At 38.9% G+C, this 15,097-nt stretch overlaps 1 protein-coding gene across 2 annotated transcripts in view; it reads right to left on the bottom strand.

Annotated features, from left to right (window-relative positions):
- The window catches only part of GPR141 (G protein-coupled receptor 141), a 64,302-nt gene extending 49,851 nt beyond the window's left edge, over nucleotides 1-14,451 (bottom strand). For both annotated transcript variants that reach the window (XM_087435377.1, XM_087435372.1), the window contains exon 1: nucleotides 14,055-14,451. The gene's annotated coding sequence lies outside the window, so the exon portion shown is untranslated. The remainder of the gene's footprint in view (nucleotides 1-14,054) is intronic.
- Between the last annotated feature and the right edge of the window lie 646 nt (nucleotides 14,452-15,097).

The following is a 15,097-nucleotide window of genomic DNA, read 5'->3' as shown; positions in this document are numbered from 1 at the left end:
CCCTTCTTAAATTATAAGGCCAGAACTGGAGACATAAACATGTTATAGTCAGGAAAACTCAGACTACGGTAGGATGCTTACCACTTGATCTGGATATTAGCTATTGAAATTGAGCAAGTTATTTGATCTCTCTAAGCCTATTGTTTCCTCCTCTAGAAAATGGGGATAATAAGATTATCTGCTTTGTAAGGTTGTTGTGAAAATTTTAGTAATGATACTAAACTAAGGTACTAAATATGTGCAAATAGTGGTTCTAAGCACCATATTTAAAAGCACTTAGGATCATCTTGGCAAGCAGGAAACATTCAATATTAGTATGACAGGAGAAGGTCTGGAGGCTCAGGGTGCAGCTGTCTGCCTCTAGAGTGATATTTTCCCCTGGGCACAGAGTCTGAGGTTGCCCCACCCCTGAGAAACCCCAGACAGATCTGACCACATCTCTGCCCAACTCCACTAACAGACCCTTTAACAAGGAGACAAAGGGAGGAAGAGGAGAAGAAGGTCGGGGAAGAATAGGACAGAAAGAGGAAGAGGCTGTGGGAGTGACTGAGAAGTAGGAACACACCAAGCGTGTGGTCACTCTCAGAAAGAGCGAACAGGAGGAGAGCCACCAGCACGAGAAGGGACTTCTCTTATTGTCCTTCGTCCATGTCCAGTCTCTTTGCAAGGGTCTACCATCAATCATTATGATTCATGTGGGGGGCAAAAACCTACAAAATTCACACTGTCACTTGCTTACGAAGAGGCAATGGCATGCGGAACAAAGAACATGAGCTTCGGTATCAGATGCATTTTCCTTTTTTTATAGTTGCATTTTCATGGCACCCATCATTAAATATCTCCATCTGAGTACCAGATTCAGCTGAATCTCTGCTAAGTGTAGCCTTTAATTCATTTGACTGAGATTCTTCTTATAGATTCTTTTTGCCATTTATTTGTGAATTCTTTAGCACTGCCAGAAAACTTAAAGGCATCACAGGGGGGAAAAACTATTCCGACTCCGTCTTGGTACTTACAGAAATCTGGAGGATGGGGAAAATTCTCTCCACTGGGAGAGTTTAACCTCAAGCTTTCTTCCTGAGTCTGGATAAACGCTTGCACAAGTATTCTGAGTTCAGAGTTACTGTTGGGCCTGAGACCCTCTGTGCTCTGAATTTTGGAAATTTGCCTATCCCAAATCAGTGATTCTTAATCTATTGACAGATTTGCACCATTTTCCCCCTTCTTATCCCCTAGAGTCCCCAGCCACAGGGGTTAGTGTTAAGTCCCTGTGACAAACTGAAGAGAAGCCATCACTTTTCCTGTGTCAACAGCATGCAGGCCCAAGGGCTTCAGGAGAGAGCAACAAGCGGTCTGGCAGAGGGTCTCAGGCTTCCTTTGAAGCACCCTATTTGGAGCACAAACAGCTGTAGTCTACAGTGGTGTTTTCCTGAGATTCTGATACTTTCTGATTTCCAGAAAAAGAGCAGCAGCTGCCCCTAATCTTTACTCTCTCAGCGCTTCCAATGGTGTTGCAGCCTCCGAGCCTCTACGTTAAATCTCTCCCTGTTTGGAATGGTTTCAGTTTTTTTCATGATACTCTGTTTGATGCATCAGTGCTGGCTGCACAGTAAAATGGCCTGGGAAGCTTTTAGAAAACACTGACACATGGCTCCCACTTCTGGGAAGCGGCCTAAAGCGTCCATATTTTTTAAATGCTCTCTATGTATTTCCAATGGGCATCCAAGGATGAAAACCACTGTGTCAACCTCAAATTGAATTCCCAACCTCAGGCGTTGGTTTCTTTTCTGTCAGACACTCATCTCACAGTCATTTCAAATCAGGTTTATCAAGTGAGAGAACTTGCTCTATCCTTTCCCTCAATATGTTTTCCCAACACACTGAGGAGAGGCCAGTACAAGCAATTTTCAAACTGGCCCAGGGTTTCTGGGTATCTGGCAGAAGGTACCTGGCAGAAGCAAATGCCAATGCCAATGTGAATATATAAAGAAATAAAAGAATATGTTAAAAGTAAGTGATTAAAAATTGACCAGGCAGTTTGAAAAATAACCTAAATTGTACTTTTGAAAGTGAAAAATATACCAATAGAACCAGCATCTGAAAGGACATATTAGAAAAAGAGAATAAAAATTGGTGAACTGCATAATAGTTATGAAAAAAATGCTCAGAATGTAGCACAGAAAGAAAAATAATAACAGCAGACATACTGTATACCTTTCTTAGCACGCTACATAGAATTTCTCTCATAATCCTCACAACAATCCTATGAAGTAAATACTATTGCTTCCCAATTTAAAATGAGGGAACTGAGGCACAGGGAAGTTAAGTAACTCTCCCAAATTCATACATCTAGTAAGAGATAGAGCCATAATATTCAACCCAGAGAGTCTGACTTCAGTTCTGTTTTTCAGCAACTATGCAATGTTCTTATCAAGAAAGTGAAATCACAAAAGAGAAGTGACATGGAGTTAAATTTGTTCCGGAATAGACAATAAAGAGAGCAAATTAAAGGCAATTTTTTGACAGATAATGCCTGAGCATTTTCCAGAATTGATGAAAAAAATCAATCATCAGACTCAGTAAGGTCAAAAAATTTTGTATAAGATAATAATAACATCTAATTTATTGGAATAAAATAAAGACAATACCAAAATACTAGGTAACAATATTGTATAACTTGGGAGAAGGTTCTCTGTCACTGTGTTCTAAGATCTGGGTAAGATCTAAGACATTGTTTAACTTCAGGGTTCTTAAACTAATATGGACACTCCTATTTCTTTGAAAACACTAAAAGAGTAAAAATAGAATGTATATCTTTCAAACTGGTAAAGGGGAAAAAATGAAATGAAGAAAAAGCAAGTACAATTGATTCAAAAGAAAAAGAAACAAGGAAGGAAGGAGGGAGGAAAGAAGGGAAAAATGAGGCCTGTAAAGAGGTACATAAGTAGAAAGTAAAAATTTAAAAGGTTGAAATAGATGCACGTTTCATTAGTAATTCATTTAAGTGGACCAAACTCTACAGTTAAAAAAGATTACCAGACTTTGTCTAAAAATCCATTAGAAGTCCATTATTTAGACATATCTTAAATAAGAGAACCTAGAATGTTGAAAGAGAAAAATATTAAAAAGCTATACCAGGCAAACACTAACAAAAAAAAAACAGAAAGAAGGAAGAAAGAAATTGATATATCTATATTGTCATTATTACAAAACAGTCCTTAAGTTATGTCAAATAAATGCTGTAATAGAAATAGATACAGTCTATTGTGAGGGAAAAGGGAGCAGCACCCGATTCTTCCAAGAAAGGTTAAGGGAAAAATTGAAAGAAATTGAAGGAAGAAAAGGAAATAAACATTTGACCAATACTTGTTGAGCAGCTGCCTATTCCTGGCCCTACCCTAGGGGATTTGTTTGCATTCTATCCTTGTAATCCTCGTGACAACTCTCTACAATATGAATTATTACCGTCAGGTTAAGTAGGTTGCCTAAGGGCTCATATGTGGCTGAGTAGGAAATTAATCCAATTCTGTCAAACCAGAAAACTCATTATATGAAAATCATGCCTTAAGGACTTGTGTGTAGAGCTGACAGATAAAGTACAGGATACTGAGTTAGATTTAAAATCCAGAAAAGCAACAAATAATTATTTTTGTATAAGTATCCCATGCAATATTTAGAACTTGCTTATACTAAAAAAAATTTATCATTTATCTGAAATTCAAATTTAACTGGGAGTCCTGTATTTTTGTTTTCTAAATCTAATTCTAAGGTAGGGAGTGAAATAAAAGGGAGACGGAGTTGAGCTGAGATATATGATAGCTCTTATCAAAGGTCTCCCCTTGGGTCACAAAGCAAGTCTCGCCTCCGTTCCTCTAGCAACAACACATTCAAACATACAAGCAAAATAATTGTTATTTATTTATATTTATTATTACTATTATACCACAAAGCAATATATAATATGAGGTTGAAGAAGGAAAGAGACTCAGGAAAAATATTGATACATTCTCTTTCTGCCACATTCCATTTGGAGCACTTGGAAGACTTGTTTTTTCTTGCTAAATCACAAGTGAATCTTGAGATTTATAGTTCCTAAATCTTCAAATGGAGCTTCTAGGAGTATATTCACTATAACAATGGCCCAGCACAATGACATGGTTGTGGTCCATTATCATGGAGTCCCCATTTGCTTTGTAATATAAGCTGAGGGTACAAACTCTGGCTGGACTGGAAGAATGAAGCAGTGAAGCTGGGTTATTCCGAGATTTCCTGGGGCAGGTGGGTTTTAAACTAAGTTTCATGGGAGAGGAAGAACATAGGTTATACTCCTCTAAAAGAGAGAATATTGCCTGGTGGGCTATATCCATAGAAATTTGTAGGAGCTGGGTATATATTATAAATTAATGTATAAATTATATGACCATTTTAATTTGAATGAAAAATATCATTTGTGATATTCAATTTTAAATATAAAATCATACAGATACACATGTGCCAGTTACCCGTGCATACTGGTATTTTTCCTGCACATTTGGAGAATGGGAGATTCTAATCAAAAATTTCTTTTAACCGAGAGCTTAGCAGCAGCATAGCATGTGGTTGGAGAGGCTCAGAGCAGAACATCTCCTGCCGTATGCTCCAGCCCATCTTTCCACCCTCAAGTCACAGATGGAGACAATCTGACATGGGGGTGGTAGGCGATTTTTGTTTGCAGCTGGGACATTGTGTTAAGCCTTGCTGAAAGAGGAGTCTATTAGAAGGGAATTGGGTGCCGAGGCTGGACATACACAGCCCCCCCAGATGCTATAGTACTGAATGCCAGTTTCCACAATCACCCCGAACTCTAATATTTCAAAAAGTCAAACTGCAATAAAACTACACTTTGCACTGTTTATTCTGATCATATACTCTTTCTTTGATGATTCAGAAGGCAACCCAAGGAGCTTCTTATGCCCCCAAGCCATCAATTCAATAATTTATTAAAATTGAGGCATAGGATTTAGTGAAAAGAATGTGGGGCTTACCACCAGCTCTACCGCAATCTGGGTAACTGACAAGTATCCAACCTCTCTGAGCTTCAGTTTAGCTAGCAAGAGTTATCCTTTAAGGAATAATGAAAGGAAGCACAGACTAACTATTAGAGAGGCTCCTTAGTCTCTCAAGCTTCAGTTCCCACCATACAGGATCAGAGAAGCAAATGGTATGAGGCACCATCCTGATTCTCTGTCGTGCTCAGAAATTGGTGGTTTATTTAAAATAAATAAATAAATCCCTGATAAAATAAAACACGGCAAAATTTATATTTACACATATTTAACTATTACACGCATTTACAATTTTTTATATTAACAATTTACACACACAATTATTCCGAATATAAAATACATTTTTAAAAATCCAAGTTGATTTGGCATTTCTGGCTACTTATAATCAAGACCAGGAGTTTGCAAACTACAGCCCAAGGGGCAAATCCCACCTGCCGACTAATTTTATAAGTAAAGTTTTATTGGAACACAGCCACACGCATCTGTTCACATATGAGCTATGGCTGCTTTCCTGCTACAATGGGGCTTAAGTAGTCATGATAGGGCTTGTGTGGCCTACAAAACTCAAAATATTTATTCTCCATTTTTTTACAAGAAAAGTTTTTTGCCAGTCTCTGATTATAGATCAAAGGATTTTTTTTCCGTTGCAAACAAAGTTGAAGGCAATCCATTTAGAGTGATGGGCAGGAATTCATTCACGGGCCCCAATGAGGCCAAAAGCATGGCTCAACAAGGTGACAGCACACCGGACTGGAAGCTTTTGTAGTTAGAAGTCAGCTAGATCTGGCTTCAAATCCCACCTTATGTAGATAATATGCTTGTGAGATTGTTGGGACGATTCAAGTTTAGCATGATGTCAGACACAGTAAGTTCAGCAAATGTTCAATCTCTCCTTTTAAATAAATATTTCAATAAATACCAGCTTTTCCCCTATACTCTGTGTTATTTCAGAAGTGAGAAACAGAAAAGGCAACATCTCAGATGCAGTTACTCTGATAAAATGAGACAAAACAAGCCCCCTGTGTAATTTTGTCTAAGCACAGACAAAAACAAGGTCACTGGGCCACCCATAAAACACCAAATACCCCCTTTCTAAAACTAATGACTGCCATTTCTTCACTGAATCATAAAATTGTCTGTGCTTTCTGATAGCATCCAGCACAAAGCAAACCACACTTGCTTAGACCATCCCCTAAATCACCCCAGCAAAGCCCAATCCTATAAGAGATTGTTTCTAACACCATCTTACTGAAGTGCTCCACAGTCCCCATGGTATGTGCTCTCCCTCCCTGCAGTGAGTAATATACCCAGTTGCTCAACTACAGGTGTCCCTGTGGTCTTTGGCTGAAAGTCATTGACAGATGGAACAGTGAGATGGGAATAGTTTCCATTTGTTTTATTTGTGGGTATTATAACAACTATAAACTGTACAATGGTGGTAGGAGGGAAGAAGGGTAATAATTATTGGATATTACAATGTCCTAGGCATTTTTCACATGTTATTTCTTTTGATCTTCGTAATTCTTATGTGAATTAGATACTGTGATCTCCCTTTCACTGACACAAGAGGCTGAGGCTTGTTGGAGCTGACCAAGTTCTGGGACATGGCAGATGTTTGCCACTTAGAAGTTTACAATAGCTGAGAGAGTCACCACTTTTTTAATAAAGAAAACCTAGCTAATAAGGAATAAAGCCTGTATCTCCCCCTGCAGTAGCTTCTCTTGTGTGTATGCACAGTGCTGGGCACCAGGGCCAGCATGCAGATTGTCCCTCTGAATGTCTTAGAAACTTCTCTATTCCTCCTTCTCTTAGATTTAAGCCCTCAGAGCAGCTATTAGTTATGTCCCTGCTATTAGTACTTAAAAGACAAGGTTAGGAATGTAGGATGAGAAAGAACCAGCCACCTAATCACAAGCCTTCATAATCACCCAAGGAGATCTGTCAAACCACTGAGGCCCAGAGCCCCATCTCATAACACTGGATCAGAATCTAAGGGTAGACCTTGAAATTGGTTCTCTCAATAAGTTGTTAGGTGATTCTGATACAGACCTACCTTGAGAATCACTGCCTTAATGTAAGCGAGTGTCAGATTCCTGGTCATCCATCCAAACTTCATCCACACATCAAGTCCCAACCTTCTGACCTCCCCACCTTCACTGACCTCTTTCATGTCTAAATCACCCCAGTGCTCAAGACACCACATCATGCAACTCATGCCTGAGTATGGTGGCTGCTGGAGAAGGTTCAGGACTTGAAGAGAAAATTCACTCTCCTGGTCCACAAGAGTATCCAGATGACCTTAAACCTTGATTTCGTCATTTGCAATGTAAAGGAAAAATGGTCACAAAGCTTTTTTGTGTAATCCAATTCACCATGTTCTTCCGGGAAGCAATTAGCATTCTTGATAAAAAGCTCTCAATTTTTTCTAATAAGCCTTAGTGGTATTAAGATCTGTTCTAGAAAACTAGCTACCTATTTAATTATTTGGCTAATGGCTTTTACTCAACATTCTTTTTCCTTTTATGCATCTAATAAAGATTATCTAACCACTCGTGTTCTGTAAATGTCTCTGCCAAGAGCAAAGTCTTAGAGTTGGCCTATTTCAGATCTTTTCCCATGAAGAAAATTTGACATTAAACTTTCAAGTTCTCTTAATTAAATTTTCTGAAAAAAATTAACAGTAAAATGATGATTATTATACCTATCTCCTCCTTATAAGCCATAAAGCATTCGACAAATATAGATTCTCATGACTTTTGCTCTTGCCATTGTTTTACATGGATAAATTGCATCTTTCCAACTACGTTATTGTCTCCTGGAAAGCAGGGGTCATAAACATCTTTGAATATTTCTATATGTTGCTCTATCTATCTATAATAGCATAAAGAGTGAAGTAGGTATAATAGTCCCTATATTACTGTTAAAAGTTTTTTCTTGAAAATTCAATTAAGAGAACCTAAAAAGTTTTATGTCAAATTTGCTCCGTGGGAAGAGATCTAAAACAGGCCAATTCAATAATTTTGCTCTTGGTAGAGATGATTATAGATAGATTATATGTAAATGAAGTACTGAGAGAGAGAGAAAAAGAGAGAGAGAAATGGAGTATTGAGAGAGAGAGAATCCATGAATGTGACAATTGTTTTACTTTTTTCTCTAATTCTTGCATATCATGTCCAGATCCCAACTAACGCTTTTCTAAGTGAGGATCTTGCATAGAATAAAGTCTGTGCTGGACATGGTCACAAGGAGATTACAACCTAGGGAAAAGACCTGCACTAAAATACTCTCAGGTGCCAGGCAGTGTATGATGAACCACAGGAGTGCCAGTGCACCAGGAGTGAAATCATAAGAAATATATACACTGGTCTCTGCCTCTGGTTTCTGGCACAGAGCTCCTAAAGCCTTGTAATTTCCTACGTGATAAGAGCACTAGGAGCATCCTTTATTCAAATAAGATGACTCTGGGTCAGTTCCCGGATGGCTCCTGGATGGCGACTGCTCACCAGAAAGACTAAGCCATGATTAGAAGCTTGACATTTTCAGCCCCACCCCGCCCCCATCCTCCAGAGAGGGGAGAGGGGCTGGAAATGGAGTTAATAATTGATCATGCCTACGTGAGAAAGCCTCCATAAAAGCCCAAGGGTAGGGGGTTCGGAGAGCTTCCAGGTCGGGGAGCACATCCACACCGTGAGAGTGACACACCCCAACTCCACAGGGAGAGAAGCTCCTGCGCTCAGGGACCTTCCCAGACCTTGTGCTACGTATCTCTTCATTTGGCTGTTCATCTGTCTCCTTTATCATATCCTTTAATAAACCAGTAAACGTTAAGGAAATGTTTCCCTGAGTTCTGTGAGCCACTCTAGCAAATTAATCAAACCTGAGGAGGGGGTTGTGGGAACCTCCAATTTATAGCCAAATCGGACAGAAGTGAGTAACCTGAGAACCTACTACTTGCGATTGGCATCTGCAGTGGGTTGGGGGGGCAGTCTCGTGGAACTGAGCACTTAACCTATAGGATCTGATACAATTTCCAGGTAGATAGTGCCAGAATTGAATTAAATTGTAAGACACCCAGCTCATGTCCTGGAGAATTGCTTGGTGTGGGAGGAGAGGGGGGTGGGAGGATGGGGGAGGACAGACCTCCACACAATTGGTGACCAGAAGTGTCAAAAGTGTTCTGTGTGAGTAGTAAAGGAGACATATATAGGAGCCAAAAACTGGGTGGTTTTTCCAACACACGAAGCGACACAGAGAGAGAACGATTCCATCTGTCAGTATCAGTGAAGCCCCTCCGACGTGGTCACTGTGCTGGGTCTAATGACCACAGAGGAAAATGAGGTGGTAGCATTCTAGGCTTGGATCCCAATACCCCAAAGAAGATAATGTGCGGTGTGCATTTGGGGAAAGATGAGATGTCTTAACAATTTATACAGGGAAAACAGGTTGGAGAATAGTGGGAGATAATTAAAGAAAGGTAGACAGTCAGGTGTTCTCAGACTAGACCCCAATATTTCCAAGCCAGAGATAGCTGGAAGCCAGAATAGACAAGCAATTTATTTTTTCATGTGACTCTAAGAATAGAAGCAAGAATTTGTCTTTACACAATAGAACAGATATGATTCTGTTTCTGTGAAAGACCCAAATAGTCAAATTTAAAGAGACAGAAAGTAGAATGGTGGTTAATGCTGGAGTAAGGAGGAATGAGTTATTGTTTAAGGGGTACAGAGTTTCAGTTTGGGATGAGGAAAAAGTTCTGGAGATGGATAGTGGTGATGGTTACACAATAATGTGAATGTACTTAATACCACTGAATTGTGCACTTAAAAATGGTTAAAATGGTAAATTTTATGTTATGTATACTTTACCAAAATTAAAAAAAAGGAACAGAAAAACAATTTGTCTTTAGGGCACACCATTCCTTTAGTCAAGAAAGGATAATTTTGGTGAGCCGTTTCATAGTATAAATGGAAGGTAAGCGCCACTGTGAGTATTGAATATGCTTCTGACCTAGATGGATCACATTTCTGTTCAGTGGGCCTTGCTCTTCAGAGAAGATGATGATATGAAATTATTTTTGACATCCCCTAACTGGGGCTTAACATAGCAAGAGGGAAACCAAAATCTGTGGATGTGAAGGTAAGGAGGAGAGAAGACCTCTGCCCAGGAATGATGAATAAGCCCCAACAGAATGGCCTCAAACCAAGGCGATTGAGAGGTGGCTGATAGGAACCTCCAGGAAGAAGTACTGATGCCCCTAGTAGGTGATCTTTAACTTTGAGTTTTCCGTTTCCCTCTACAACACTGTAACTTTTTAAGTTGTCGTCAAGCCTTCAATATAGTTCACTGGCCAACAAACTACATTACTGCCCATGAACCAGCCACTTGTTTTTGTAAATGAAGTTTTTATCTGATCACAGCAACACCTATTCGTTTATCTGTTATCTATGGCTGCTGTCACACTATCACTGTAGAGTTGAATAGTTACAACTGAGATTCATGCCACAAAACCCAAAATATTGATTATCTGGTCCTTTAAGAAAACGTTTGCCCAAAAAAAGTTTTACAAATTCAAGTTAGTTGTGTTTAAAAGGGAACCAGAGGGGCCCTGTCTACCTTAGGGACGACAGCTGACGAGAGAGGTGCAGAGGTGATCTGCAGATAGGTCTGAGGGCAGCAGTCAGAGTGAGGGGCACCCACTGTCTCGGATTTGTAGAACATGTAAGCCCTGCACGGGCGGAGTCTCAGAAATCCTTTGGGAGGGCACTGAGCTTCCTGCCATCACTTAAGTGAGACCTTGGACCATAAACATAATTGGGTTACATATTTGAGGTTCCACTTGTGAAGGCTTTGGTCTTTAGATTATGTCTGGGACTAATCTCAATCCCTAAGGAGATCCAGGAATATGACCTCAGCACAACCTCTAAACGGTTGAACAAATGGTGCTATTTAATGCGGAGTGATACTACACAGGCACACTCTATAATTACATCCCAAAGAGAATAGCATATTTCCCTAATAGCTTCTGAGGTGGAGAGGGAGTCAAGGTGGAGCTGGGTTGCACTCTTTTAAATAAGGATGTTTCAGGCATAACACCAGATATATACAGAGCTGTGCAGGCTTTTCATTAACATTTCTTAATTTTTTTAAATCTTAAGATTTAAATTTCCCTAGAGAAGTGAATGAACCATAAGCCAGCTATGGTAGACTGAATTTCTCTTTCAGAAAATGAAGTTATTCCTAGAGAGAGAAGAGAGGTACATTTGGATCACAAGTCATTCCCTATCCCCATGCAGCTGTGAGCACTCTCTGGCAAATGGTGCTCAGAATTTGGCATCCTCAATTGGAGGTCAGGCTGAACTTCTTTATCAGGGAGCAGAGTTGTACCCTAGTTCTGTTAGATCTGACTTTTGCACTGCCCGGGAAAACCTACCATTGATGCTTAGTGCTCCAACCGGTACAACGGCCTACCTGATCTCAGAGCAGGAAGGGCTCAGACACTGAGAGTGCTGCTGCCCAAAACTTCACTCTCCAGTCACCCCAACCCAGAGACTAGGGGACCAGAAAATCTGTAAGAAGTATTTTTCTCTCCTATGTGCATTACGTTAAACAAAATTTACTATTTTTTTAAAAATGACTTAATCCCCAGGAACTGCAATCTTCAGTTGACCAAGTATGTTGAAATCACAGTTACATCCAAAGTTGCAAAGAGAAGCAATCTTTGGACTTAGCAACTACTGTTTCTAGAGAATTTTGGGTTCTAAGCCTTTCAGTATCTACGGCACATAATCTCAATGGTGGTGTCTTCATCTTCTCGTTCATTCATATATCCATTCCAAAGATGTTGCGCACTCAGTATGCGAAAAATACTATTCCAGAATGCAAAGATGAAAAAAGCATAGTTTCTGCCCTTAGAGAAATCATATTTTTAGGAAAGAGACTCTATTTGGATTAAGTTTGATTATGATTGTCGTGAATAATACCATTGTCATCAAAAACAAGATGGAACAATAAGAATATTTGATCAATATTTTGACATAACTCATACTAGATTTGAAGACACTTTACAAAGTAATATCTCAGAAATGTTTGACCAATTATGGAATTTTTCTCATGGTTGTTACTTTGAAGAATATCACTGATGTGCTCATATTCCAATCTTCTTTAAAATATTTTTGACACGTTATTTTAGTCATAGTGTGCTAAGATCTCTTAGAGTGCTGGCACAGTGGCTTGTACAGAGTAGACACTCAATAAGGATTTCATAGATCCATTGAATTTTAGAATTGGAAAGCATTTTTAAAAATCAGCTAGTCCTGTGGTCCATAATCTTAATTGGCTTTTGGATCACTTTGAAAATCCGATGAAATTCGTGGACTTTTTTCCCATTAAAAAAGCACATATTTAGGGGCCGGCCCGTGGCGTAGCAGTTAAGTGTGCACGCTCTACTGCTGGCGACCCAGGTTCAGATCCCGGGTGCGCACCGATGTACCGCTTGTCAGGACATACTGTGGCGGCGGCCCACATAAAATGGAGGAAGAAGGGCATGGTGTTAGCTCAGGCCAGACTTCCTCAGCAAAAAGAGGAGGATTAGCATAGATGTTAGCTCAGGGCTGATCTTCCTCATACACACACACACACACACACACACACACACACACACAAAAGCACATATTTACATACACAGATTTTGGTATACAATTTTAGGGGATTGGTGGATTACCCTAAATATCATCCATGAACTCCTTTGGGGTCCCATGATCTAGCCTACATCTTCCATTTTATAATTGTTGAAAATCATTGCCTAGAACAGGGGTTGAAAAATTACGGCCCTAGGGCCAAATCTGGCTCTTCTCTTTTTTTCATACAGCCTGTGAACTAAGAATGGCCTTTATATTTTGAAATGGTATACATTTTAAATGGTTATGTAAGTGTCTGCATATTATCTTCAATTTTGCCTCTTGGCCTGCAAACTTAACCTAGTTACTATTTAGTCCTTTATAGAAAAAATTTACCAACCCCTGGCCTAGAATGGTTAGAAAATATTGTCCAAATCACTCAGCCAATGTGTAATTGTCAATTAAAATATTGACTAATTGATTGATTTAAACACATTAAAAAAGACAAGGAGTTGTAAACCTGGAGTACTTAATAAACAATTTCTTAGATAAATAATTGTGCAGTTGTGTAGGAAGTTGAAATCCAAAGAATTAAATGACCCATCCAAAATTATATTACAAATTTGTTAAAGAAGCAAAACTAAGCTCTCATTCATGTTGTGCATTACTGACTTTTTTTAAACTTTGCATTATATTTCATTCCACATATTTGAAATTCAGTACTTCTTGTAAAAAGGAAATAATGGTATAGAAGGAACTTAATGTAAAAATATTTGAATAGATGTTGTTCTTAAATTTTAGTTATGTGATTTTTAAAGATGTTTTCCAATTCCTCCTGTCATGTGATAGTGCAAAAATGGAATGAAAAGAATTACAATAACCATTGTTATATGTGTTATTTTGAATATACTTCTCTTAGAAATTTCAGTGTACCTGATTACTATTGATTGTTTTCATCTGTTGATTAGGGCTACCAGAAAGGTTTCAAACTATATATGATTATATTCCCAGTAATAGAATTTAAAGATTTTCATAATGGAAAAAAAAATAAAACCACTTTAAGCACTTGAATAATACATAAATGCAATACCTAAAGACCTCTGTGATGTTTTTAGCCAGAGTCCCTTTTTTCCTTTTTGACAGTTTCTGAAACCATTTTATCCATATTTAACCACTGATAAAAACTGGGTGTCACCTTCAGAGTGGTGTGTACTATACAGGAATAATTAAACAATTCTGTGTATAAGGGAGCAGTTGTGGTCAGAGTATATAAACTTGTTTTTTACAGTAAGACTGAGGATTCTAACTTAGAGCTACATTGGCAAATTCGACACGCTCTTTTTATGCATAACTTTCATTCTTGTGCCCCCCACCCCAGGTCTTCCGCACTTACCTAGAAAATCCAGAGTTCTCCGAGATTGCTGCAGAGATGGGCCACCTGTCTGACTTCCAAAGAGGATTCTCTTCTAATACCAACGCCGCTTGGGTACTTCTACGGTCTGTTTACGCTCACAAGGCCTGGCCGGTTCACCAAACAAAAGGAAGCTGAAGGGTTCTAAGTTCCGCAGAGCATCAACAGAAACCACAAAACCTCAAACCCATTTCAAACACACCAGCATTGAAAAACCAAGCTCTTAAAGATAAACAGTCCAAGTTGCAAAATTGTAGGAAGGCCAACTGTCAGGGAATATTAATTAAGGTTTTATGACTACAAGTCCATTTAAAAAAAATTCATTCAAACAAACTTTTGTAGAGAATGGAGAAAAAAGACAGTGATATTATCAAAAACAAAAAGGGGAGATAAACTGTATGCTGTGTTTAGGGCAAAAGAATATATATATATATATAATATTTTCTCTTAGAAAATTTTCAGAGTTGTTCTGCACTCCACTGGGGACCTGGTACTACTATTCCTATAATGTATTTTGGTGATTAGCTCTGTCACTGACATATAATCTTGACTACAATATGACACCATAATCAGCTCCCTTAATTAGTTAAGAAAGAGGATATTTAAACCAGAGTCTCTTAGAGTGGAAGAAGAGGGGAGTGCATTTGTCCACAGCTTCACTTTTTTTTTTTTCTTGCTGACAAAGATTAGCCCTGAGCTAACATCCATGCCAATCCTGTTCTACTTTATATGTGGGTTGCTGCCACAGCATGGCTGACGAGTGGTGTAGGTCCACACCCAGGATCCAAACCCACAAACGCAGGCCGCCGAAGCAGAACACACTGAACCTAACCACTACACCACGGGGCCAGCTCCCATAGCCTCACTTTTTAGACTCTTAACATTATCTCCAAAAGAAGCTATACACATAGTCATAGAGATACACTGCAAGTATTAAAAGAAAAATAAGTTCCTTAAACTGCTCTAACTTGCCTACCATTTTATGCAATACTATAAATTGATATTTTATAAATATTATAATCTTG

The sequence above is a fragment of the Ceratotherium simum genome, chromosome 1, assembly GCF_057802395.1.
Source record: "Ceratotherium simum simum isolate JZ-2026a chromosome 1, ASM5780239v1, whole genome shotgun sequence".
NCBI classification, from domain to species: domain Eukaryota; kingdom Metazoa; phylum Chordata; class Mammalia; order Perissodactyla; family Rhinocerotidae; genus Ceratotherium; species Ceratotherium simum.
Note: the sequence above shows the minus strand (reverse complement) of the source record. Positions and strands in the feature narration are given on the sequence as shown.